This window comes from Rosa rugosa, chromosome 1, assembly GCF_958449725.1.
Source record: "Rosa rugosa chromosome 1, drRosRugo1.1, whole genome shotgun sequence".
Classification (NCBI taxonomy): Eukaryota; Viridiplantae; Streptophyta; class Magnoliopsida; order Rosales; family Rosaceae; genus Rosa; species Rosa rugosa.
The window spans coordinates 7439759-7449296 of NC_084820.1; the positions used below are offsets into that span (position 1 = coordinate 7439759).

Sequence of the window (9538 nt, forward strand, 5' to 3'; positions counted from 1 at the left end):
TTGAACGCTTCAAATCTTATTTAATGAAAATCATTTCAATTTAAAGCTTATGGAAGGACATAAAGTGTTGGAGTAAGTTTTGATTAGTAATCTAATCTTGTGATGCTTGGAATGTTTTTTACAATACCATAATCAGAGCAAACAAACTAATATGCTACAGCTGATTGAGGTGGTTGAAAGCAACCTCGGTAACTAGTTGATGGCTGGAATAGTATTTGATTTTACATTAACTTGCAGAAGTAGTTTAGTGAATCTCCAGAGTAGTTGATGCGTACTGAAACTAGGAATGAAATCTCTACATCTTAATGTTTCCTAGCTATAAATGCATGCCTTTGCTGATGTGTTGTAATAAACTCAGAACATACTGGAGCTCTCCAGTAGCAGCTCAAACTGAGTTCCCCTCTATTTCTTACTGCGACTTCAATCCAGATGGTGTCTTATTAAATCGTTTATCCAACATACACTGGAAAAGCTGCATGTATATGGCCTTATACTTAACCGATCAAGAAGGCTAGGCTGTTGCTAGTTTATTGATGCTTTGACTGATCAATCTATTGCTTCTCGGGGAATTCGATGATTGTGGATTGCAAGTGGATTTAATTAGTGAGGAAGCTAGCTAGGTACTAATCTATGGTGGCCAGTGATACAAGCTGGGAGGGGAAGGTCATGCACATGAGAACATGTTACCTTGTCAATCTTTCTTTCTTAATTTCTAGCTGCTTCAGTCACTTTTGGTTTATTATCAGATGCATTTGAACGACCCAACAGCTGCTATGCAGTTTCCTATTATTTGTTTGCACCGGACTCTGTTTAACAACTGGCTTTTTACGCTTTGAATGTAAAAACTGAAAACAGTGAATAGGAGGCAGAGGATGCTTTAATAGTCCATACTCTATTGGCTTGCATAACAAATGAGAATTGAAGTCTTCGTCACTTTTTATCCTTGTGTTTTGCTTATCTATTGAGAGAAACATATAGATTAGTTGTAAACAAAAAAATTTATGAAAAAAAAAAAAAAAATCTTTCCTTGATCATGTCTCTCAGTCACTAACTTAATTAGGGTTTAGAAGATCTGCATAAATTCACTATTTAATAGCATGCATGTAGGTAGATAATGATGATATTTCTCTAGGGTTGAGCCACAGAGATGTTATATGAGTTAATGTCTAGAAACAAACCCAATTCAACATAGGAAATCAACTAATCAAGGACCACACGATTTTTCCTGGCGTGAGTATCTGTCTTTGCCCTTTTTGGTCTACAGATAAGTAAAGCCAGCTTAGGTTTCCCATTTAATTGTATCACTTCTGTGGTAAGTCTAGCTGAACTGGATTTCTGCGTGCATAGCTCTTATACCATGTCATGATTGATATCCCTGAGACCCTGACAATTCACATTCAAACTCGTATATATAGGTAGGGTTTGCGCGCCATTATATAATGCTACATCGATGGGCCTCTAAGAAAATGTATATTTAATTTGGCGTCCTCATGTTATGCCTTTGGTACTGCTCCCTATATGTGTGTGTGTATATCAACTTACAGTCTATTGACATCGAAGTTTTGAAGCAGGAATCCAAAACCAATGAGAAAGAACTTCGAAACAAAAAATATATGTACTTAGCTAGCTACCACCAAAGTAGTGTTATTAGTTGGAATATTAACATTTCAATGATCGAGATCTGGCAACAAAATATCTGGCTAGTATTGTGATGATCGAGATCGTTGTACTTGTAAGAGTAGTTGAATATCTTTATTAAGATTGAGTTAATTTTCCCCGGCCTATATATTAATGCAAAAGAAGAAAGCAGGAAGTATATATATGAAGCTAGCTAGGGTTTGGTTTATATCATCCAACTACCCATGCCTGCTCTCTCTGAGACTCTCTAGGGTTGAGCCACAACGATTTTAATTTTCAGAACCAAACAACAAAGAAATTAAGGACCACAAAATCTTTGACTTTTGTCAGTTCAAAATGTTCCTATATAAGAAACTGGAGTGAATATCTCTCTTTGCCCTTTTTGGTACTATAGATTAAGTCAGCTTTGAGCTTCGTATTGTCCCCTATCCTTAATCAACTGTAATTGCATGAATCTAAATCTATATCCTCAAAACTTATGCTGGGCACCATTAGAAAAATATCATCGATATCTTCAAAATAAGACCAATATTTACTGTTACAATAAACTAACTGGTTTTGCTTCATTATTTGTTTATGGTTTACCATTTGAGTGATTACGTAGTCGTAACACTTAATTAAGTGTCTAGTAAATGGAGGATGGATCAATTTGTTTCTAGGGTTCTTCTCCGAAACTGTTCTTAGGACCAGCCAATGGCCGGGAATTACTCATCGAGGTGCACTTTCTAAGCTAACACTACAAGAATAAGTTAATCACACGACACTCATCACACGACACATGAGTTTTTGCTGTCGTCTGAGTTAGTCAGACGACAGATTTTTTAAATCGGTCGTCTCATCTCTACTCATCCAACACATGATCATTTAGTAAATTTGAGAGATTTCAGACGACACTAACAAGGACACCTGTTGTCTGAATAACGAAAAAAAAAAAACAAACAATAATTAATTTATATTTATTTTTTTCCCCTCTCAAAACACCCAAAACCTAGCAATAAACCCGCGAGTTCCCTCCCTTAGCTAAAAATTAGGGTTGACTCTCCCTCCCTCCCTCCGACTGACCATCGCTCTCACCCTCAATCACCATCGCTCTCACCCTTAATCCCCCTCACCCTCTCAACCTCACCGACCGTAGCTCTCCACCTCGCTCTCAGTCGATCTCAGCGGGTTTTTCTTACTTCAAGCTCTGATACAACAAGGCCCAGCATATAATTTGTAGAAGTAAGGAGAGAAACGAAGAAGGAACAGATCGGCAAACTAATTGCAGACCCACTCAGGCAACGATTAAAGCAGAGAGAAGAAGACTCTAGGAGCAACTGGAGTTCAAGAAAGCTGTCAAAGGCGCAAATCAAGGTCCAATTTCAATGCTTTAATTATCCAATTTCTGAAATTTCCAATTGGGTTTCGCGATTTTGATTGTTATTGAAAACCTAATTGCAGTTCTGTTCATTGCTTCTGGAGACGACGATACGATTAAGTGCAATTTGGTGGGCTTAACTCTCCTCTCCATTTTGCTGCAGCTAAAGGGCACAACGAGGTCGTTTTGGGTTTTCTTTTTTTCTTTTTCTGGGTTTGCTTCCCATTTGAAATTGATGACCGTTTGATTTTTCTGATTTTGGTTATTTTCTGGCTTTGATTCAGATTATTTCATTGCTTTTGGAGAATGGAGCTGATGTAAACTCCAGAAATTGGATAGTGGTGGTTGGTGACTTCTTTTGGATTGGCAATTGGATTGGTAAATGAAGCTATCGTGTTCACCCTGTTTTCCGGGAGCATAACCCGGAATTATTGATTTGTTAGATCAAGGCTGACATCAGTTTTGTGGTTGAATTTTCTTGTCTAATTTCAGTGCTCTTGGAATATGTTTTAACTGTTTTAAAGGTCAGATTTGAAGAAAATGCTCTGATGCTCATCCGTAGAATTTGAACTTTTGGCATGAATTTGTTAAGTGTCACATATCAATGTCATTAGCATGATTAGTCTTTTCATTCTTATGGAGCAGCTAATCTTTCAGGATACATATACATGTTTAGTCTAAATGGAAATTGAACCAGATTATATAGATATATGTTCCTTGTGAAAACATATGCATGAAAGTAATGAACAATGACAATAAGTTTTCACTTTCTTTTGAAGTGAAATTGTGGACTTGAGAGGGGAAAATAGGTCACACCAATTTGTAAGCATTGCTCTATTTCGAGAAGTTATATTTGCGTGGATAGAAATTAAAACCATCTCTTGGTCACCACCTCCTAATAGGAAAACTGGATTAGGGAGACCTGGTAGAAATTTATTTGTTGCAGGTTTCAGCTTCTTAACTACAGAGAGAGATTTGGAAAGGAAGTTCTCTAGGTTTGGCCGAGTACAAGATGTTCGTATTGTTAGAGACAAGAGGTAATTCTGCTGTTTTTAAGTGCATTCAATGGGCTGTTTGTCATTTGTTAATGCATTTCACGACGTTAACTATAACCATAGTTATTTTTGATTGGCAGCTGATCAGCAGATACCGTTTATCAGTAGCAGCAAGGTCAATTGTATTGCTCATCTATTCAGTCTGCTTTCAAGGTATCACCCTTTATGTGCGATCTTGCATCTTGATTAATTGTGAATTATGTCATGTACTATTACAGTTCTGATTCCTTAGCAATGATCTACCCGTATTCCTGGTTTAGATTTTGCTGTCTTTAAATAAATTAGTTTCTGTTTTGAAATTTTGTCATAAGTGTTGAGCTTTTGATTGAAATTCTGAATTCTTCCTTTATTTTTCTGCCATTTTTTTCATATTGGTTATGAATGTCAAGAAACAAACTTGATCCAACTGAATTCATTCTAATACAACATGTACAATAGGATGCGCTTGAATATAGATACCAAAATCACATTAGAAGGGTGACTATATTTTACCTCAGGTCATTCACAGTTACTTTTGTATGCAAAGTGATAGGAATGTAATGACCATATGTAGATATTAAAAAAATAAATAAAAATTCAGACACTTTATCAAGTGACTAATGGAGAATAACAAGCTTAGATGACAGTCAGAAACAATAGTATTAGTGAACTGAGCATCCTGAATGGTTAATGTGATGGAGGCCAGCTACATACCCCTCATTTCTATACTCCTTATACCTGTAATTATATTTTGGTCTTTACATTTTCTATCACTCAGTTATACATTTATTGTCAGTTTCTTCATTCTGACACACAAAGCAGCTCTCTCTTTACGAATTTATTTATAAAACCAAGAAGCTAAATAATTTTTTCAGTCATTTTATATGTCTGTTCCAACTTTTTACAGTATGAAACAAACTATTGCAAGATACAACAAGTGTGACGAGTCTTCAGAGACCGCTTTGGTAGAATCAATGGCAGAGGGACTGTTCTGATTCTTTTTTTGAGGTATCTACATAGTGATCTGAGGTTTGGTGTGTCTATTTGAAAACAGAAGAAAAAGTTATATATATAAATAAACCTGGGATAAACTTCTGTAAAATTTGACTTCTCCCTGATACTTTAAAAAATATATATACTACAGCTTGCCCTATGTGCAGAAAAATTGCAAGAGATTTGACAGAAGCATCATTATCAGGTGCAGGATTGTGTACGGTAGCAGCTCTTGCCATGATGTTTTTAACTTGGAATGGTAAGTAGTTCGTATCTCTTTAATTGGTTATTTATCACTGCATATTACTCAAATTCAACTGAATGGGCATTTAGTGGCCCCTTCTTTAATTTCCTTTAATTTGATGTTTAGTCTAATGTTCTGTAGAAATTTTTTTTTTTGTTAATTTCCTTTGCTTTTCTCTTTTGACAGTTTTTTTTCTTTCCTTATTTCTACTGCTCTACATTCCTTTAGTTCATATACATTATCAAATTATATTTCCAATCTATGATGATTATTAGTTGGGAGCTTCTCATGTGTTTCTGTTTATTAACAAAGGGAAACAAGATCTTATAAGATCCGAACATAAGTAACAGCTGCATAGGACCAAAAAAATGAACACAGGGATATTAACTAAGCTGTAGCTATGCAAGTTTTAGGATGATACTGAATGTTGGATTAGCTTGGCAGTATTGGTGGTTTGGTGCAAGAGTAACTTTATTTGTTCTTGCCTCTCTATTCCAGACATCATTCGCCATATGTATCAATCAGTTCAAAATCCGTCTGTGAATTTCAGTATTGGTGGATAACATCAGTCGCATCATGAAAAGGTAAATTAAGATATACTAAGGTAATTATAGAGAAGATCGAGTTATGTTTACCTTGGTACTAACAACATCATTTTCATCATCTGTGTTTGCAGGGATCCCACTTCCAATGTCATGACCGAGACAGAAATAGGAAGACTTTGAGAAATACAAAGGATGCTTATGCAGATTGCAGATTAAAGTTTTGAGTTTTGAAATTTTTTCTGATGCAAAGACTATTAAGGTACATTTTACTTGACTTCCCAGAACCTTCCTACACCATGCATCCTACGCAAATAGAAGTTGTCTATAGATTTGTAAACTTTGGCATTAATAATACAAAACGTACTCCTTTTTCTAATGGTTGCTATTGTATGGTATATTTAGGAGGATTTATTAGCGCGGTATGTTCAGAACTCTAATCTACATGCATTTCTTTAAAATACAGGTCGCTTGAATATATGACGATACTTGGAGCGTCTGTCAAGGATCTGAACCCATGAAGTCAAGGTTGCTGTGTTGCCACTTTTGAGAGATTCTATTTGTTTCAAGTGCAGAGACAGAGACAGACTGCGAAAGAAAAAAAGGAGTGATCGATCTGGATTTATTTGACAAGAGGTGTAGAGATAGAGAGAAATTGTGAAAGCAGAAGAGGAGGAATCGGTGTTGGAGAAGAGGCTTCAAACGTAGAAGACAGGACATCAGTTGATAGCAGGTAATATAGAAAGAAGAACAGGGATCTGGGTCTGAGTTTGTTTTGGATTGCTCATCTATTTGTGTCTTTATTTTTCTTCTCATACTGAGTTTTTGTTTTGAAATGCTCCGGTGAATTGGTTTCAGACTATATTCCTGTCAGCTTTGTAGTTATCGGTTTGCTTGCATAATTGTTATCAGCTTCATAGTTGTTGCTTTCATGGTTGTGCATTGGATTATCATTTGAACAGAATTTGCAGCTCCATTCAACCTTCTCTTATCTGACTACCCCATTTTTTAATGGCAGCGCACCAGAATCAGGACCAAACGAGCTTCTCATCAACAGCCGAACCAAAGGATGATACCTTTGACAATCTCATGTAAAGTAACTGGTTTGAAGTATAAATGCAGATTATTTTGTTAATAGCTAACTACCTTTGCAATTAGAGTTTAGGAACTTCGGTTAGAATGATCATTTTTTGAACAAATGTTGGTTAATATACCATACAAAAATTGGGGAAAAATGCAAACCCGCAGCATCGCGCGGGGGTAGTAGCTAGTTATTATTACTTACTAGATTGAGGTTACTTTTGGTTAGAATTGCTGGATTTGATCATATCTGGATATGGATATGTACTTTTGGAAATGTTTTGGATTGGCAATGTAAGAACAGATGTGGCATTGATATATGACAATGTTATATTTTGGATTTGTTCAGGATATGAATGTTCATATTTGCAACAATTGTGCAAAGTTAATTCAGACAACATATATAGGTCAAATAACTGTAGTTTCCAAAGGTATCACACAACTGAAGGGTTCACAAAACCATTGTCTGACAACTACTCATACAACACATCTAAAAACAGCAAATAATACATGTTGTCTGAACTTCATTTCAGACAACAGAAATAACAAATTGATGTTGTGTGATCTCCATTCCAGTAACATGTATAATAAAGTTACTGTCGTCTGATATTCAAATCAGACAACAGATATAACAATAATATGTTGACTAAGATTCATTTCAGACAACAGAAATAACAAATTGATGTTGTGTGATCTCCATTCTGATAACATGTATAATAAAGTTACTGTCGTCTGAAATTAAAATCAGACAACAGATATAACAATAATATGTTGACTAAGATTCATTTCAGACAACAGAAATAACAAATTGATGTTGTGTGATCTCCATAAGACACAACTAAAATAACAATGACGGTTGTTGGAGATTCATTTCAGACGACAGTGTCATTATAACTGTGTGGTGTGAAATTCATTTCAGACATCATGTAGTTGTGTTGCTGTTGTCTGAGATTCATATCACACAACACAGTTTTCCTAAAACTGTTGAGGTAATATAGCTTTTCTCAACAGTTAATAAATGAACTGTCGTGTGAGTTTGTAACAGACAACAGTTAAACCTAATTATTTTAATTTGGAAATATTCAGACGACACATACTTAGCTATATATGTTGTGTGAATTTTGAACAGACAATGGTTTTTAACTGTCGTCTGAATGAGGTCAATCAGACGACAGGCTACTAGACAACAGCAGCTTTTTCATTCAGACGACAGTTAATGAACTGTCGTCTGATTAACTTTGTGGTATAGTGTAAATTGATCGAACAATGACGAGCCGGTCGTCGCAACCCTGGAGCCTATCGACATCGATTGGCGCATTCCGTTGATCGATTACCTCAAACAACCAGATCCTACGCCAGACAGGAAGATACGTTTTCTTGCCTTAAACTATTTCCTCAGGGGTGACGAGTTGCGACGCCGAAGGGAAGATGGCATAGACTTCCGATGTGTCTATGGCCGCGAAGCCAAGCGCTTAATGCGCGAAGCCCACGCCGGAGTATGTGGCGCCCATCAAGCGGGCCCTAAGATGCGCTGGCTTATCCGCAGACATGGGTATTATTGGCCCAGCATTTTGAAGGACTGTATCACGTTCGCGAAAGGATGTCAAGAGTGCCAGGCACATGGTCCGGTGCAACACGTTCCCAATATTCCCATGCAGCCGATTATCAAGCCTTGGCCTGCACGAGGCTGGGCATTGGACTTGATTGGGATGATTCACCCTCATTCTTCCCTCCAACACAAGTTCATCATTGTGGCCACTGATTTCTTTACCAAATGGGTCGAAGCTGAGCCTTTGAAAGAGGCTTCCGGTGCCACTATTCGCCAATTTATTTTTCAGAACATCATCTGCAGGTTTGGTATCCCTGAAGTGCTTGTCTCAGACAGGGGGGCAGCGTTCATGGGCGGTGCGGTTGAGAAGCTCGTCAACGAGTTGGGCATCCAGTTCGTCCACAGTACACCGTACTATGCTCAGTCCAATGGTCAGGCAGAGGCCAGTAACAAAATTATTATCACCATTATAAAGAAGATGCTTGCTGAAAATCCTCGTTTGTGGCACAATACATTGTATGAGACTCTTTGGGCTTATCGCACCTCCAAGAGGAACCCTACTGCTACAACACCCTATGCACTAATGTTTGGGCATGATGCAGTCTTACCCCTAGAACTCAATGTTCAATCCTTGCGCGTTCAGGATCAGCATCACCTGATTGGCGAAGATTTTGTTCAAGCAATGTGGCAGGAGCATGAGGACTTGAGCGGGCAGCGCTTAGCGGCTTTGGACGTTTTAGTAATGGAAAAACAGCGTATCGCCCGCGCCTATGATAAGAGGACGCGTGGCCGCAGTTACAAGGAAGGGGACCTTGTTTGGAAAGCAGTTCTGCCCTTTGGCGAGAAATTGACTGGTCGCGGTAAATGGACTCCACGATGGGAAGGACCCTTTGTTGTTCACCGCATTCTGGAGCGCGGGGCTTTTCACCTCAAAGATTTGGACGGCGACATCCATCGCAATCCCATCAACGGGCGCTTCCTGAAGAAATATTACCCTAGTGTTTGGGAATATGAGGACCCTCCAGATCCTCCTTCTTCCCAGACTGGGGGGCAACCGTAGTCTTCCTCGGCTCCCATCATCCCTTCATATTCAGGCCTTTC

At 37.8% G+C, this 9538-nt stretch overlaps 1 long non-coding RNA gene across 4 annotated transcripts; it reads left to right on the plus strand.

Moving 5' to 3' along the window:
* Window positions 1-2683: 2683 nt before the first annotated feature.
* On the plus strand, window positions 2684-7236 carry LOC133714015 (uncharacterized). 4 transcript variants are annotated; one of them, XR_009848399.1, is made up of 10 exons: window positions 2684-2991; window positions 3079-3175; window positions 3280-4032; window positions 4131-4203; window positions 4937-5037; window positions 5174-5281; window positions 5765-5850; window positions 5943-6070; window positions 6275-6541; window positions 6827-7236. It is a non-coding gene; the product is annotated as an uncharacterized LOC133714015 (long non-coding RNA). The 4 variants fall into 4 exon arrangements; XR_009848397.1 differs by having other exon boundaries at window positions 5190-5281; XR_009848398.1 differs by having other exon boundaries at window positions 5228-5281.
* Window positions 7237-9538: the final 2302 nt, after the last annotated feature.